A 19,300-nucleotide genomic window follows, 5' to 3' on the forward strand; every position below is an offset into this window, starting at 1 on the left:
ATATTACAGGCCAGCAGGTGGCAACACTGAATTGTAATATAGTGATTTCTGCATAGGATAATGGAGAAAATTCCACTGCTCTATACAAATTACAATCTGCTGATTGCATGTTGTGGACCATTTAGGAACCTAAAAAAATTTATAAAAATAATATTAACATTATGGGCATCACCGTGTGCAAAAATGCCCATACTATTAAAATATATTTAAAAAAATGATCCCATATGGTGAATGGCGTTATAGAATTTTTTTATTTTAAGTCATATACAACCCAAAATGGTATTTGCATACACTTCAGATTGTCCCGCAAAAAAAAAAAAATCACACATCTCCATAGACATAAATACAAAAAAGATATGAGGGTCAGAATATGGCGATGAAAAGGAAAAATACATTTTTTCAAAAGTTATATTTTTTCAGTATTAAAACACAAGAAAAAAATATACAAGTGGTATTCCTGTAATCATGCTGACCTGGAGAATGAAGAGTACAAGTCAGTTTTACCACATAGTGAACGCTGTAAAAAATAAATAAACATAAAACTGTGACAGAATTGCATTTTGTTTCCAATTTCACCCCATTTCAAATAGTTTTCCAGCTTCCCACCACATTCTATGCAATATTAAATTAAAAAGTACAATTTGATCCGCAAAAAATAAGACCCCATATGGCTATGTGAATGGAAAAATAAAAAAGTTATGGCTCTGGAAATGCAAGGAGCAAAAATGCAAGTGCAAAAACGCGAAATCACTGCATCAGGAAAGGGGTTAAGCTAGTTTCACACTAGCATACAAAGAGTCGTCAGGCTGTTCCAGAAGGGAACGGCCTAACGGAAATCTCTGGATCTAGCACTGGAAGCCTGGAAGGCTTCAGCAGCATCCAGGCTGCTATGGTAACTGATTGAAGCACTACGATTTCACTGCAGGGTTCAAATCAGAAGGCAGAGGGAGCCGCATCCATCTGCCTTGCCTCACACAGGTGCCGCAATCAGCGTTGATTGTGGCATCTGAGGGGTTAAATAACTAGGTTCCTCAGGATCGCTGTTCCCTTTGCGGCTGCGTATGGAGTATGCTCACTGCAGCAGCCCGCTCCATACATTACCTCAACCACCATGACGTACAGGTAGGTCACGGTGGTAGAAGGGGTTAAGGAAATAGGATGAGGGGGCTTCTTTTAGAGTTGGCTTGTGACATGCCTCATACTTGCATGCACCGTTTTTGTGGCTCTTGGGACACAGAAAGCACAAAAAATCTGCCATCAAAACGTGTCATATCTCAGTAAGATATCAGAAAAATCTGGAAATGCAAATCCATTTGACATTCTGTTGAGTTATAAGATCAATGCACTGATGCACTGACATGAGTATTACTAGGGACAAAAACAAAATTTACAATTCTCCATCAGGGACAAATAGTTTGAGCACATTTTATGCTAATTATCTACTTAGAGCAAAGTCTTTAGCTCGTCTCATCAGTTCAGAAAGAGAACATGCAATTTGCAAATTACAAGAAAACACTATTTTCTGTATTCTCAAAGACATTTATGGGATTAAAATTAAAAAAGCTCTTGATGTTTACAGGCTTCAAGTAAATTACTACCAATTTAAGAGATGATTTTCTGAAATTAGTAATGTGAAAGGTTCTGTGGAAAGAAGTCCACAATTACATACTAAACCGTTATACAAAATGTATGCAGCTTTGACAATTCGGATTGCCTAGTGGTACTTCAGCTGCCTTTGTCTATCACTGCTTTGCTACTTCTAATAGAAAGTAGGAACTACTACTCACAGTTTTGCCCCGATTACCACTCCCCTCCTTGCTCTGTGTGCTGCTGCATGGCTGCTTCTAATTGCTAATCAGCTTCTGCGATAACTCTGTGCTGCTGACCTCATATCCTTGTCAGAGCTATTAGGTTCCTAGCTTGCTAAGCAACAATACCACAATATCTTGTGTACACACTTTTCTTGGTGTGGCAACCATAAAATTTTAATCAGCTTCACAGGAACTGGCAAAATTTTTCTAAGGTCCTATCAAACCATTATTGTTCTACAGCAAGCAAACTTGTTTCAGTGGCACTAAATGTGTGCCCCATATGGAAGCTACTGTATACATATTCTCTTGCATACCGTACATATGCCATTATATTTTAAGGTCCAATGTGCTGCACGTGGGTCCATAAAAATAAGTTTTCCACCACTGACTGTTTTTCATGGAATGCGGAACTGGAGACCATTAGACACAATTAAATCTCGTGGGCATCAGTCTATGTCCTATGTGGACATACTGGATGGTATTTAACACTTTTGTGTGAATAAGTCGTTACAAATGTCATAAATGTTTAGCATTCTCAAATAATGTCCTCCAAACATATAATTTGTACTTTTAACCCCTTAACCACTTCAGCCCCGCTAGGTGAAACCCCCTTCATGACCAGAGCACTTTTTACACTTTGGCACTACACTCCTTTCACCGTTTATTGCTCGGTCATGCAACTTACCACCCAAATGAATTTTACCTCCTTTTCTTCTCACTAATGGAGCTTTCATTTGGTGGTATTTCATTGCTGCTGGCATTTTTACTTTTTTTGTTATTAATCAAAATGTAACGATTTTTTTGCAAAAAAATGACATTTTTCACTTTCAGCTGTAAAATTTTGCAAAAAAAACGACATCCATATATAAATTTTTCACCAAATTTATTGTTCTACATGTCTTTGATAAAAAAAAATGTTTGGGCAAAAAAAAAAAATGGTTTGGGTAAAAGTTATAGCATTTACAAACTATGGTACAAAAATGTGAATTTCCGCTTTTTGAAACAGCTCTGACTTTCTGAGCACCTGTCATGATTCCTGAGGTTCTACAATGCCCAGACAGTAGAAACCCCCCACAAATGACCCCATTTCGGAAAGTAGACACCCTAAGGTATTCGCTGATGGGCATAGTAAGTTCATAGAACTTTTTATTTTTTGTCACAAGTTAGCGGAAAATGATGATGATTTTTTTTTTTTTTTTTTTCTTACAAAGTCTCATATTCCAGTAACTTGCGACAAAAAATAAAAAATTCTAGGAACTCACCATGCCCCTCACAGAATACCTTGGGGTGTCTTCTTTCCAAAATGGGGTCACTTGTGGGGTAGTTATACTGCCCTGGCAATTTAGGGGCCCAAATGTGTGAGAAGAACTTTGCAATCAAAATGTGTAAAAAATGACCGGTGAAATCCAAAAGGTGCACTTTGGAATATGCGCCCCTTTGCCCACCTTGGCAGCAAAAAAGTGTGACACATCTGGTATCGCCGTACTCAGGAGAAGTTGGGGAATGTGTTTTGGGGTGTCATTTTACATATACCCATGCTGGGTGAGAAAAATATCTTGGTCAAATGCCAACTTTGTATAAAAAAATGGGAAAAGTTGTCTTTTGCCAAGATATTTCTCTCATCCAGCATGGGTATATGTAAAATGACACCCCAAAACACATTCCCCAACTTCTCCTGAGTACGGCGATACCAGATGTGTCACACTTTTTTGCAGCCAAGGTGGGCAAAGGGGCACATATTCCAAAGTGCACCTTTCAGATTTTGCAGGCCATTTTTTACACATTTTGATTGCAAGGTACTTCTCACACATTTGGGCCCCTAAATTGCCAGGGCAGTATAACTACGCCACAAGTGACCCCATTTTGGAAAGAAGACACCCCAAGGTATTCCGTGAGGGGCATGGCGAGTTCCTAGAATTTTTTATTTTTTGTCACAAGTTAGCGGAAAATGATGATTTTTTTTTTTTTCTCTTTTTTCCTTACAAAGTCTCATATTCCACTAACTTGCGACAAAAAATAAAAAATTCTAGGAACTCGCCATGCCCCTCACGGAATACCTTGGGGTGTCTTCTTTCCAAAATGGGGTCACTTGTGTCATTTTACATATACCCATGCTGGGTGAGAGAAATATCTTGGCAAAAGACAACTTTTCCCATTTTTTTATACAAAGTTGGCATTTGACCAAGATATTTTTCTCACCCAGCATGGGTATATGTAAAATGACACCCCAAAACACATTGCCCAACTTCTCCTGAGTACGGCGATACCAGATGTGTCACACTTTTTTGCTGCCAAGGTGGGGAAAAGGGGCACATATTCCAAAGTGCACCTTTCGGATTTTGCAGGGCATTTTTTACACATTTTGATTGCAAAGTTCTTCTCACACATTTGGGCCCCTAAATTGCCAGGGCAGTATAACTACCCCACAAGTGACCCCATTTTGGAAAGAAGACACCCCAAGGTATTCCGTGAGGGGCATGGCGAGTTCCTAGAATTTTTTATTTTTTGTCGCAAGTTAGTGGAATATGAGACTTTGTAAGGAAAAAAGAAAAAAAAAGAAAAATCATCATTTTCCGCTAACTTGTGACAAAAAATAAAAAATTCTAGGAACTCGCCGTGCCCCCCACGGAATACCTTGGGGTGTCTTCTTTCCAAAATGGGGTCACTTGTGGCGTAGTTATACTGCCCTGGCAATTTAGGGGCCCAAATGTGTAAGAAGTACCTTGCAATCAAAATGTGTAAAAAATGGCCTGCGAAATCCGAAAGGTGCCCCTTTGCCCACCTTGGCTGCAAAAAAGTGTCACACATGTGGTATCGCCGTACTCAGGAGAAGTTGGGCAATGTGTTTTGGGGGGTCATTTTACATATACCCATGCTGGGTGAGAGAAATATCTTGGCAAAAGACAACTTTTCCCATTTTTTTATACAAAGTTGGCATTTGACCAAGATATGTTTCTCACCCAGCATGGGTATATGTAAAATGACACCCCAAAACACATTCCCCAACTTCTCCTGAGTACGGCGATACCAGATGTGTGACACTTTTTTGCAGCCTAGATGCGCAAAGGGGCCCAAATTCCTTTTAGGAGGGCATTTTTAGACATTTGGATCCCAGACTTCTTCTCACACTTTCGGGCCCCTAAAAAGCCAGGGCAGTATAAATACCCCACATGTGACCCCACTTTGGAAAGAAGACACCCCAAGGTATTCAATGAGGGGCATGGCGAGTTCCTAGAATTTTTTATTTTTTTGCATAAGTTAGCGGATATTGATTTTTTTTAGTTTTTTTCTCACAAAGTCTCACTTTCCGCTAACTTAGGACAAAAATTTCAATCTTTCATGGACTCAATATGCCCCTCACGGAATACCTTGGGGTGTCTTGGGGGCCCTAAAGCGTGAGAAGAAGTCTGGAATATAAATGTCTAAAAATGTTTACGCATTTGGATTCCGTGAGGGGTATGGTGCGTCCATGTGAGATTTTATTTTTTGACCCAAGTTAGTAGAATATGAGACTTTGTAAGAAAAAACAAAAACAAACAAAAAATTTCCGCTAACTTGTGCCAAAAAAAATGTCTGAATGGAGCCTTACCAGGGGGGGGGGGGGGGGGTGATCAATGACAGGGGGGTGATCACCCATATAGACTCCCTGATCACCCCCCTGTCATTGATCACCCCCCTGTAAGGCTCCATTCAGACATCCGCATGATTTTTTACGGATCCATGGATACATGGATCGGATCCACAAAACGCATGCGGACGTCTGAATGGAGCCTTACAGGGGGGTTATCAATGACAGGGGGTGATCAGGGTGATCACCCCCCTGTCACTGATCACCCCCCCCCCCTGTAAGGCTCCATTCAGACATCCGCATGATTTTTTACGGATCCATGGATACATGGATCGGATCCACAAAACGCATGCGGACGTCTGAATGGAGCCTTACAGGGGGGTTATCAATGACAGGGGATGATCAGGGTGATCACCCCCCTGTCACTGATCACCCCCCCTGTAAGGCTCCATTCAGACATCCGCATGATTTTTTACGGATCCATGGATACATGGATCGGATTCACAAAACGCATGCGGACGTCTGAATGGAGCCTTACAGGGGGGTTATCAATGACAGGGGGTGATCAGGGTGATCACCTCCCTGTCACTGATCACCCCCCCTGTAAGGCTCCATTCAGACGTCCGCATGATTTTTACGGATCCATGGATACATGGATCGGATCCGTAAAAATCATGCGGACGTCTGAATGGAGCCTTACAGGGGGGTGATCAATGACAGGGGGGTGATCAATGACAGGGGGTGATCAGGGAGTGTATATGGGTGATCACCCGCCTGTCATTGATCACCCCCCTGTAAGGCTCCATTCAGACGTCCGTATGCTTTTTGCGGATCCGATCCATGTATCCGTGGATCCGTAAAAATCATACGGACGTCTGAACGGAGCCTGACAGGGGGGTGATCAATGACAGGGCGTTGATCAATGACAGGGGGTGATCAGGGAGTTTATATGGGGTGATCATGGGTGATCAGGGGTTTATAAGGGGTTAATAAGTGACGGGGGGGGTGTAGTGTAGTGTGGTGTTTGGTGCGACTGTACTGACCTACCTGAGTCCTCTGGTGGTCGATCCTAACAAAAGGGACCACCAGAGGACCAGGTAGGAGGTACAGTATATTAGACGCGCGGTCACAGGAAATCTCGCGTCTCGCGAGAAGACGCGTATATGCGTCCAGGAGGAATAAAGCAACCACCTCCCGGACGCATATACGCGTACAGCGGTCGGGAGGTGGTTAAGGAAACGGCCATATTTCACCTTAAGGGCCAGGCCTTTTTTTTGCAAATCTGACCAGTGCCACTTTGTGTGAATAACTTTAAAACGCTTTTACTTATCCAGGCCATAATTGTACTTCATGACACTGGTAAAATGGAGTAAAAAAAAAATTCATCTTTATTTATAAAAAAAATACGAAATTTACCAAAAATTGGGAAAAATTTGCAAATTTCCAAGTTTCAATTTCTCTACTTCTATAATACATAGTAATACCTCCAAAAATAGTTATTAATTTACATTCCCCATATGTTTACTTTATGTTTGAATCATTTGGGGATTGCCATTTTATTTTTGGGGTGACGTTACATAGCTTAGAAGTTTAGAAGCAAATCTTGCCATTTTTCAGAAAATTTCTAAAACCCACTTTTTCAGGACCAGTTCAGGTCTGAAGTCACTTTGAGACGCTTACATAATAGAAACCACCCAAAAATGACCCAATTTTACAAACTACACCCCTCAAGGTATTCAAAACTGATTTTTAAAAACTTTGTTAACCATTTAGGTGTTCCCCAAGAATTAATGGAAAATAGAGATAACATTTCTAAATTTAACTTTTTGGGCAGATTTTCAATTGGAATCTATTTTTTTGAGTTACAAAGCAAGGGTTAACAGCCAAACAAGACTCAATATTTTTGGCCCTGATTCTGTAGTTCAGAGAAACACCCCATATTTGGTTGTAAACTGCACAGGCACATGGCAGGGTGCAGAAGGAAAGGAATGCCATACGGTTTTTGGAACGCAGATTTTGCTGGACTGTTTTTTGACACCATGTCCCATTTGAAGCCCCCCTGATGCACCCCTAGAGTAGAAACTCCCCAAAAATTACCCCATTTTGGAAACTACGGGATAGAGTGGCAGCTTTGTGGGTACTATTTTAGGGTATATATCATTGTGATTTTGTTATTTACAACATTCATCTGACAGGTTAGATCATGTGGTATTTTTATAGAGCAGGTTATTATGGACGCAGCAATACCCAATATTTTTTATTTATGTAAGTTTTACACAATTATTTGATTTTTGAAACAAAAAAAAATCATGTTTTAGTGTCTCCATAGTCCGAGGGCCATAGTTTTTTCAGTTTTTGAGCGATTATCTTGTATGTTTTTTGTGGGATGAGATGATGGTTTGATTGGCACTATTTTGGGGTGCGTATGACTTTTTGATCACTTGCTATTACACTTTTTGTGATGTAAGGTGACAAAAAATTGCTTTTATTATTTTATTTTTTTACGCTATTCACCTGAGGGGTTAGGTCATGTGATATTTTTATAGAGAAGGTTATTACGGATGCGGCGATACCTAAAATGTGTAGTGCATTTTTTTTTTTTATCAGTGATAAATGTTTTCTTTATTTTTTTTTTACTTTTCACTTTTTTTTGGACCCAGACCCACTTGGTTCTTGAAGATACAGTGGGTCTGATGTCTGTATAATACAGTACAGTACGCTATATAGTATACTGTACTGTATTTTCACTTTACAAAGTCTGATCAGACTTCTGCCTTTAGCAGGTCTGATCAGCACCATGGACAGCCGGAAGCCTTTGAAGGCATCCGGTTGCCATGGTAACCATCAATCACTGCCACAACAGAGCAGCAGGTGATGGGGAGGGGGGCCCCCTCCCTCTGTGATCCCGTCAAGAATTTGGGGCTGAAAAGGCACAGCAGCCCCCAATGGGAGAGAGAGGGAGCTCCCTCCCTGTTAACCTCTTCCATACAGCGGTCCCTACGGACCACAGCATTGAAGGGGTAAAACAGCTGACATCACAGCACAGATGTCAGCTGTTTCAAGCAGAGTGTCAGCAATGTGCTGACTCTCTGCTAAAACCGCCCGGCCATCCTGAAAATGAGAGAGGGCCCTATCCGCCCCCCCCCCCCCCCAGCACTGCCCATGAAAAATTTAGAAGTTTCTGATCCCCACGGTCACGGACCGCTGGGATCAGAAACTTCCGACAGCGCTGCAAACCGCAGGTCTGAATTGACCTGCGGTTTGCAGCGATCGCCGATACTGGGGGGTCACAGGATCCCCCTCGGCATTGTCCCAGGGTGCCTGCTGTGTCCCAAACAGGTTAATGTCATATGGACTAAATATTATAGACTTTAGGAACCAGTTTGAGTACTCTAGAAACTGTGTGCTTTTTTTTTTTAGTAGTCACACAATAAAAACTTCAGTAGACATCAACAGAAAACTTATAACTAACAAAATGTTATACTGCAAGAAAATTTTAACTAGCACATCCATAGTCACAGGTTCACATCCAAAAAACTAGCATGCAGACAGCAAATAAAAACGTATGGCAGCACACCATTACACATGCAAACAATAGAACTGAGGATTAGGGATAATTCTGGATTAAAGTGGTACAATAACTACTATACATAGAAAATGGAAGCTCTTTGCGCACATTTTTGATCAAACGTGTGTTGGGCCCATCTAATGGTAATGGTGTGCTGCCATACGTTTTTATTTGCTAACAATAAAAATTATTTTACAAATATGCAATAGTGGTTTTGTCACCATTGGTGGAGGTAAGCATTTAACATTAGCTTACACGTGGTAGAATAACCCTGTTACATATGAGCTTCCCTGCTGAATAGCTTAATCTCTTGGGTGGATGATTAACTCTTTCAATCCCAGTAGATGTTAAGCTTGTTGTAAACCCAAAGTGTTTTGTGGCAAGCTATTCAACAGGAAAGCATTCTGGTGTTTTATGTTGAATACATGCACTCCCCCAAGGATTGAATCAAGCAATATTAATAATTCTTATAATTATGCAGTATGTTACTGTTGTTTATACACAGTTTCATACTCAATTTGATAGTTTACGCCCTTACCTTTTATAAATGTTGTGTTTATAAAGCACTGATAGCTACAACTGAGGTCTGCTAGTCAGGCTGAAACACATCAGAAACGGTGCATTTTTTACTACATATGTCTGACTTTGGAACATACTGGATTTTATATGCTTCAATAACTATGGATTTTATTTTTAGAAGATTGCTGGAATTTAATTTTCTCCTTTCTGCAAGCACGTGAGCTCAGCATCTTCTGGGTGACTTCACTGTAACGAGTGAGCTCTACTAGAGCTTTAAAGAGAACCTGTTACATTGAAAATGCAGTGCAATCTGCTCAGCTTTTCCTGCTATATATGCCTCCTTCAGATCAGACATGTTCAACATGACAGGTTCCCTTTAAATGTGTTGTCTCGTACTTTTATATTCAAATATGTGTATGGAATTTTTTGGTCTGTTTATTACCTTATATAAAGGTTTATGGGTGACTTTTTGAACAAACAAAAATTTGGTCTGCTAGCCCCTTGCTTCTGAGATATGCTAAATGGAGCAAAATATTGGAAAAACTTAATATAATACTTATAGGAGCTTTTATGATATCCCATTCTAAATCCATAGGCATTTACATATATGGAGTTTGTCCCCCTTTGCAGCTAAAACAGCTTCCATACTACTGGGAAAGCTTTTTTTTGGACTGTGTCACTGGAACTTTTTGACCATTCATCCAGCAGAGTTTGTGAGGTTAGATACTGATGCTGGATGAGATGGCATGGTTCACAATAGCCATTCAAGTTCATCTTAAAGGTTTTCAATGTGGTTGAGGCCAGGGCTCTGTGCAGGCCAGTCAAATTCTTCCACACCAACTCACCCAACCATGACTTTAAGGACATTGCTTTGTGCACTGGGTCACAGTCATGTTGGAACAGAAAAGGGCCTTACGCAAAATGTTCCCATAAAGTTGGAAGCATTCAACTGTCCAAACTGGCTTGATATGCCGAAGCAATAAGATTTCCCTTCAGCCTAGCCCATCCTCTGAAAAATAACCTCATTGCATTATCCCTCCTCCACCAAACTTTACAGTTGGCATGGTGGGTAACATTTTTGAGCTGCTGTGGTTCCAAAAAGCTTCCACTTTAAAATAAATACCTCTCACAGCTAATTGTGGAATATCTGGGAGAGAAGATATTTCATGAACTTACAATAGTGGCATCCTACTACAGTACCACTATGGACTTAATGAAACACCTGGATTCATTGATTAGGAGGTGTGTCCCAATACGTTTGTCTATATATTGTATGTCCTATCCTTTGTAGCATTACTTATTGTGACAAATTTATGTTTTTTTATTTGTTATATTTTAAATTTTTATTTTCTGTAAGATGTTTTCGCAGTGTATTCAATGTTGTACTTTTGTGAAATATATTTCGAATATAAAAAAAAGAAAGAACAAACATTAAAACAAAGGAATGGCAGAATTAGCAATCATCTCAAACAGAAGATAGCACACATTTCTTGCGGCAAAGAAGCAAATTATAATTAAATACGTCTAAAGATACCATGGGACAATCTGTAAATTAGCATTAGTCTTCCTGAATTGATATAAATCACGTTTCATCATATACAAATGTGAAAATGCCTATTGCCATTAGAGGTATGCAGTACAGAATGCCAAATGTAAAAGAAAAAAATCCTTATATAGACACCGGTTAATTAGGAATAGCAGCCAGCTACAATACATCCCGCAGTCTTTGTAAAACTAGTGCTGGTGTTAAGCAGCACATTGTCTTTCTAAATTTGTAGGCCAATTTGCAATGCATAACACTAAGAAAACATAAAGCAGACAAAGTAACAATAAATATACAAGATTCAATCTGCAGTATGCATACACAAGACCTCTACAGTATATGATAAATGACCATGCCAATATGTCTTAAATAGATTGTCCAAAGCAATTTAAAATCTCAGACATGGTCCCATATATAGTAAAAATAAAAAACTATGTTTTACTTACCGTATTTTCCGGCGCATAAGACGACTGGGCGTATAAGACGACCCCCAACTTTTCCAGTTAAAATATAGGGTTTGGGCTATACTTGCCATATAAGACTACCCCTCTTCCAACGCTATTTACTTTGGCATCAAGATCTGCAGGTAATTGTTGTGCAATTTTCGTCTTTGCCTCAGTACCATATTATGCCTTTCCAAGACTCTAGTACACCAGGAGACAGTGGCCTTACATCTGTTGCTGTGATCTGGGTTAGATTTGGCCAACTGAAGTGCAAACAAATGTATTTTATTTTGTGTCACTACATAACCGTTTATTTACCATGTCTGCTACGTGTTTTTCGAGTTCTGGTCAATGTGGGGTGGCTCTTCTTAATACACACTTACCCCTTGGCATACTCTTTAATGCTTTTTCATTTGCTTTCCAGTCCCGAACCATCTTTTTTGTTACTCCATATTGTCTTGCAGCAGCGCAGTTATTATGTTCCATGGCAAAGTTTACAACTTTAAGTTTGAAACTGGCTTCATGTTTCTTTCTTCTTGCTGGTAGAGCCATGATGGGGTCTTGACTGTTAGCCATTTGTATACTGTACTGTATGTACTGGTGCTGTACTGTATGTACCGGTACAGACACTGGTGCTGTACTGTATGTACAGATACTGGTGCTGTACTGTATGAACCGGTACAGACACTGGTGCTGTAATGTATGTACAGATACTGGTGCTGTACTGTATGTACAGATACTGGTGCTGTACTGTATGAACCGGTACAGACACTGGTAGTGTACTGTATGTACAGATACTGGTGCTGTACTGTATAAACCGGTACAGATACTGGTGCTGTACTGTATGTACAGATACTGGTGCTGTACTGTATGAACCGGTACAGACTCTGGTGCTGTACTGTATGTACAGATACTGGTGCTGTACTGTATGTACAGATACTGGTGCTGTACTGTATGAACCGGTACAGACACTGGTAGTGTACTGTATGTACAGATACTGGTGCTGTACTGTATGAACCGGTACAGATACAGGTGCTGTACTGTATGAACCGGTACAGACACAGGTGCTGTACTGTATGTACAGATACAGGTGCTGTACTGTATGAACCGGTACAGATACTGGTGCTGTACTGTATGTACAGATACAGGTGCTGTACTGTATGAACCGGTACAGATACTGGTGCTGTACTGTATGAACCGGTACAGACACTGGTGTTGTACTGTATGTACAGATACTAGTGCTGTACTGTATGAACCGGTACAGACACTGGTGTTGTACTGTATGTACAGATACTGGTGCTGTACTGTATTCACCACCACATGGATCTGCTCCCCAGATAGACTCCGTTTTTTTACCACAGATAAGATGCACACCAAACATCATTAGAGATCCGCCAACATTAGAATTGGCTGAAGTGCAGATGCTCCTGCTCCCCCCCTGCCTTCCCCCAGAATTGCCAATCCAACCCAGTATACAACAACCAGCCAATCGCGGCAAGCGATGTACCGGTATTTTCTATTTTCACTGCATACAAAGCCTGCATGGTTTGGGTGGGTCAGCGATCCCTGCCTGCCCAGCCCTCCCTGTCTTCAAGACGATCTGAGCGGTAGTACGCAATGTGATACTGCTGGCACAAGAAAACCACTGAGAAAAGGGAGAGGGGGCTGCTTCAGGAGTGGCTGGCCGGGATGTAGCGCACGGTGGCTCAGCTAGAGGGCGCCTGCCCCTGAAGCTGGAGAAGGACAGCTTCTCCAGTCCGGCTAGGAAGTAAGTTTCAGAACACCGTATACCGGCATAGAAGGCGACACCCGACGTATAAGACGCCCCCAACTTTTGAGAAGATTTTCATGTGTTAAAAAGTAGTCTTATACGCAGGAAAATACAGTACCTCTTTTTCTGGCACTGTCCTCTGCGCCTGTCCTACTGTCTCTGGTTGTTTAAAGATGCAGCAATGAAATGCAGGTATACAGCACGTAACTGCTGCAGCTAAGGCTACTTTCACACTAAGGCTAGTTTTACAAACTGTTCCTGCAATGGGACAGCTTGCTGGAGTTCATCATACCCAACATAGCCAGATACTACCTTTCCCTACCGGAGCCCTTTGACTATAATGGGACCTGATGGGGATCAGGCCTGTTTCTGGCATTAGTGCCGGGACTCAGCTGGACAAAAAAATGCTGCTTGCAGTGGTATTTGCCAAACTGAATCACACTACTAATGCCAAAAAGAGGCCGCATAGCATTGTGTCCCATTATAGTCAATGCGGCTTGGGGTGCAGCAGCAGTTTCGGATGTGATCAACTACAGTAGGCTGCTCCTCTACTGGATCAGCCTGCCGGAAAAGTTTAGCTAGCCTAATCACTGACCACTGTATATCGCAGAAGATGGTGATTGCATACCTCCCAACTTTTTGGATGTTCAAAGAGGGACACTTATGTTTCATTGAGTGAAAGATCAAATTTTTCTGCATATCTATATACAGGTGAAACTAAAAAAAATGTTATATCGTCAAAAGTCCATTTATTTCAGTAATGCAAATTAAAAGGAATTGCATTATTGCAGCTTAAAATTAAAATATTGTGAAAAGGTTCAATATTCTAGGCTCAAAGTGTCACACTCTAGTCAGCTAATTAATTCATACCCCCTGACCAAAGGTTACCTCAAAATTGTGACTTTGGGGTTTCATAAGCTGTAAGCCATAATCATCCAAATTATAACAAATAAAGGCTTGAAATATCTCGCTTTGCATGTAATGAGTCTATCTCATATGTTAGTTTCACCTTTTAAGTTGCATTACTGAAATAAATGAACTTTGCACAATATTCAAATTTTTCGAGTTTCACCTGTACTTCAATAATACAAATTACTTCAAACAGATAATAAAGGATAATGCTGGAGTCCTTATAGAAAGGGTTATATGCAACATTGGAAAATTGGACCCTTAAAACATAACTTTTAATAAAGATATTACTAAAATCGCCCTATATAAAGTAGCGAATATATACTTATTGATTGTGGGCAAACATATATAGCCCAGCTACCACTGTACATATAACATCCAATCAATAGCTCGGATGATGAAATGTATAGGTACCATGAATTAGGAACAAAGCACTTTAGCCAGGTCCTGGGGCATTAATACTAATGCCGGGGAAGAATCTTCCTGCACGAACCCTGACTGGACCTCTGCCCAGGGACAACCCCTGATGGTGGGTAATAATACCCTGATGCATTTTACCCAATCGGGTTCCTCAAGGGGTCAACACAATCTGAATACACTCAAACTACATGGATGGCATACTTTATCCAAAAGGTAATAGCTGAATACAAGCTGAAAACACCTAAACTATGTGTACAAAATGTTTTTTTGTCCAACAGATAATAGCGGAGTACATTTCATCATGATGGATGGACTTTGTCTGAAAGATAAGACAAATGAGATAAACCTTAAAATATGGGTTGCATACATCGCATGTTCCCTGATGTGGTAGGAAGAGATGAAACAAGTGATGTGCCCCATTCGTCGCCAGACTGCCTCCTGCTTGATAAGGCAGTGGACACATCACTTGTTGCATCTCTTCCTACCACACAGCAGGGAACATGCGATGTACCCAGCTCCTACTTTAAGTTCTGCCTCATTTGTCTCATCTTTCAGATAAAGTTTGTCATCCACAATGATGGAATGTACTCAGCTATTATCTGTTTTTTTTGTCCACATAGTTTGAGTGTTTTCACCTTGTACTCAGCTATTATCTTTTGGATAAAGTATGCAAACCATGTCGTTTGAGTGTATTCAGATTGTATTGACCCCTTGAGGAACCCAATTGGGTGAAATGCATCAGAGTATTATTACCAACTCAACTTCTACCTATTACCATCTAGGGCCTTATAGGGCCATTTAGGGTAGGGACAAAGATAGGGAAATCCCACCATCAGGGGTTGTCCCTGGGAAGAGGTCCAGTCAGGGTTCGTGCAAGCAGAGTCTTCGCCGGAATTAGTATTAATGCCCCAGGACCTGACTAAAGTGCTTTGTCCCTAATTCATGGTACCTATACATTTAATCATCCGAGCTATTGAGTGGATGTTATATGTACAGTGGTAGCTGGGCTATATATGTTTGCCCACAATCAATAAGTATCTATTCGCTACTCTATATAGGGCGATTTTAGTAATATATTTATCAAAAGTTATGTTTTAAGGGTCCAATTTTCCAATGTTAAGTATACCCCTATATACTTTAATAATTTTCTATGAAATGCAGTGTAAAATTTATCTGAACATATAAATTTATGGAGCAGAGGGACAGGGGGACCTAGGTCAAAAAGAGGGACTGCCCCTCCAAAAGAGGGACACTTGGGAGGTCTGTGATTGGCTCTAGTGGTCACATGCTATATACTTGCACATTATTGTACATGTCACAAAAATGGTGATTTGCAATTGTATGGCATTTGACTGCTGCAACCAATCACTGTCCTCAGTGGTAAACCGCTAAAGACAGTGACAGGCTGCAGCAGTTACATGTTGTATACTTGCACTCCACTGCTGCATCTGTAAACAAACAGAGACAGGAGGACTAGTACAGAGGACGATGCTGGAGAAAGAGTCAAGTGTACCATAATTTTATATTTTACACCATTCAGGTGTAAGTCCAAGATTTTTAATTATCCCATACAACCCCTTTGATTCAGCTGACAGCTAACACAACTTGTGAAATCCTCATCCAGATGTAATACCATATATATAATACAAGTAGGAAACACCTTTTACAGAGAAAATTGGCTCAGACAATGCTTCCCCCCCTTCTCCCAAAGGACCTCTCATTCAGAAACTTTCCACTTGTTATTTCTACACTGACTGTTTGCTCTAAATGAGAGAAGCAAATGCTATTGATTGAAGAACACAGGGGCCATTGCTAATACAGTTCTTCACATTACCCTGTCTAACTTGATATCCCCTAGAATAATGTAAGACCCGGAGAACATATTCTCCATTTTTCAGCACTTCAGCCTCTGAAACATATCTGACCGTTAAATCGATGTACTCGAGTAGAACAGTATGAGATTCAAGACCTCAAAATAATTGACTTTGTCTTTAACACAAGTGACTAATTTATGGCCATGTTTTTTTCAGTAAAGCACATCGTTCCAGGAACTGTTTAAAATTCAGTTTGTAACATTTTGTAAAGAAGCTTGATATCCAATTCTGAATTATTTATTAACTTGCTTCTACATCGGAGATAAATCCAAATGTGTACCTCAGCAGAAACACTAATATTTATTTATTTTACTTTGTCAAGTACAAAAAGAGCCTACCTATTTCTGCAAAAATAAAAGTATTTAGAGGAGAGATCCATCATACTGATTCTTACATCATTTTGATTAAAGATATTGAAAGACGAGTATATTGACTATTACAATTTATGGTTAGTTTCTATACTTTCCCAAAACCAACTCAACTTCTACCTATTACCATCTAGGGCCTTATAGGGCCATTTAGGGTAGGCACAAAGACAGGGAAATCCCACCATCAAGGGTTGTCCCTGGGAAGAGGTCCAGTCAGGGTTCGGGCAGGGAGAGTCTTCGCCGGCATTAGTATTATGTTTCCTAAAAATAAACTTCCCAGTGATACATCAATATCCAATAATAATAATAACTATGATAATAATAATAATGCATAATGTTGTTATCTCCCCAAGCATAATTATATCTCACATAGAATACAATGTGCACATCCGTGTCAGCCAGCAGTTACCATATAATCAAAAACAAGCCCAACCAACCTGGGCACTCCTACGGTGAACTGAGCCGGCAGGAGCTTGCACCACTGAGCCCCTGAGATGAACGACAATGACAAACATTTATAAATAGTTTTTCTCATAGGGACTCAAAGCACAGGAATGATTGTGTGGCTGGGGCAACTCCCTGGGAATTCAGTGGTTTCCAAATAGGTACTGGACCTCAACAGACAATGCACACTAAGGTCAATTTCATAGGAAGCCAACATGCCAATTTGTATATTTTTGGACTGTGCAAGGAAACAGGAATACCCAGAGGAAACCCTTGCAAACACAAGAACATACAAACCCTGTGCAGATATTGGCCTTGAACTCCAGCGCTGCAAGGCTCCAATTCTAACCACTAAACCACTATGCTGCCTTGCGCCTAGTTTTGTCATACCAACCACTATTTTAGCTATCTTTCAGGTCCCTCCATACAAAAACCCATTCAGCTCAGCCAAGCATTCATGTGATAGGAGAGAGAAAATTGCTGCTAGACTCTTCTAGTTTAATGAAGCAGGGAATTCAGCTTCCAAACAACGTGTAGGTGCTTTAAAAAGTGCTAAAATGCAGACATGCACATCAGGTCCACGTGTTTCAGATCACAAAATACAGATCCTTACTCATGACAGCGAAGTAATGTGAGACACTGGCCTTAAATAGGGGGCAGGTCAAGCATGTCAGGTGGACATACTCAGAAACAGCTCCACCTCTGGGACATAAAAACATATGCTAAAAAGAGAGACTTCAAGAAACAATGTATCGGGGTCAATAATGCAGGATGAGATCGTGCCTGCGGTTAAGACCCATTGGTGCACAGGTATTCATGGTAACGATCCAATAAGAATCTCTATTTAAAAGAACTCTCCTATGGTCACCACCACGTTTTGGGTTATTTAACTCTTTCAACCCCCTGCACAACGAGGCCACTTGTATCACCTGCATGACAAGCCGCCTAATGTGAACTGTTTAAATTCTTTTTTTATTAAGTTTTTAAAGTTTCACAACAGAGTGATATTGAAAAACTATAACATAGACGTAGACAAGATTGGACTACATATCATTAAATGTTCAGTTATGGCGTCTTTCTCTAAAAGTTTGATCCAGGGGTCCCATGTTTGATGATACTTAGGCTTATTGTCGTCTCTAGTCAATCTAAGCTTCTCGTAGTTGTGTAGGGTATGCATCTCTTTTAGCCACTCTAAAATAGACGGGGGATCTTTTTCCTTCCATAATTTAGGGATAAGTAGTTTGGCTACGTTTAACATGTGAAGTGTCAAAGGGTGTTTGATAGTGGATGTCTGTACATCGAAAATACTGAATAGTATCAGTTTTGGGGGAATTTCAGCTGTCGTATTAAAGGTTTTATTGACTATCATGGCAATGGATTTCCAAAAGGTCTCCAATTTTTTGCAGTGAACCCAAATATGGGATACAGTACCTTTTTCCGTTTCACATCTCCAACACAGTGGGGATATGTCTGGGAACATGCGATTGAGTATGATGGGGGTTCTGTACCAACGTGAGACTATTTTGTAGTGGGTTTCCTGTATTTTGGGGCTAATAGATTTAGATCTCGCATTTACAATAATGTCCTTTATCTCAGAGCTATTGAACTCCCTACCAAGCTCTACTGTCCACTTTTCAAGGTACGAGGGGGGAGTGGTGGGGTTGTTGATTATGTTATAAATAGTGGAGATAGCTTTTTTAACCAGAATATTTGTTCTAATGCATTTTTGTATGGGTGTTAAGGGGTTGACATAGGAATGATAAGTTTCGGACTTCATTATATGATCTTTGAGTTGCGAATATTCCCCGAAGGAAAGATCCAGTTCTGGAAAGTATCTATTAAAATCTATATGTGAGATAAAGTCATTATCATGTATTAAATTCCTTATTGGTGCGAGATATAATTCCTCCTCTTTCATTATCTTATTCTTTAAATCTTTGAGGTGGGGAGGGATTACTGTGCCCACCGGGGTCACAGCGATGTTAGGGGTCAGAAATTGCGTTTTTTTATTAGTCTTATGCCAGATCTTTAAGGAAAAGCTAGTCAGAGGGTCTCCTGTTTT

General features: G+C 40.4%; 1 protein-coding gene across 3 annotated transcripts in view; it reads right to left on the reverse strand.

Annotated features, from left to right (window-relative positions):
- Nucleotides 1-19,300, reverse strand: part of KCND2 (potassium voltage-gated channel subfamily D member 2) — a 494,989-nt gene that overhangs the window by 217,114 nt on the left and 258,575 nt on the right. The window lies entirely within an intron of this gene.

Source organism: Bufo gargarizans, chromosome 2 (genome assembly GCF_014858855.1).
Source record: "Bufo gargarizans isolate SCDJY-AF-19 chromosome 2, ASM1485885v1, whole genome shotgun sequence".
NCBI lineage: Eukaryota > Metazoa > Chordata > Amphibia > Anura > Bufonidae > Bufo > Bufo gargarizans.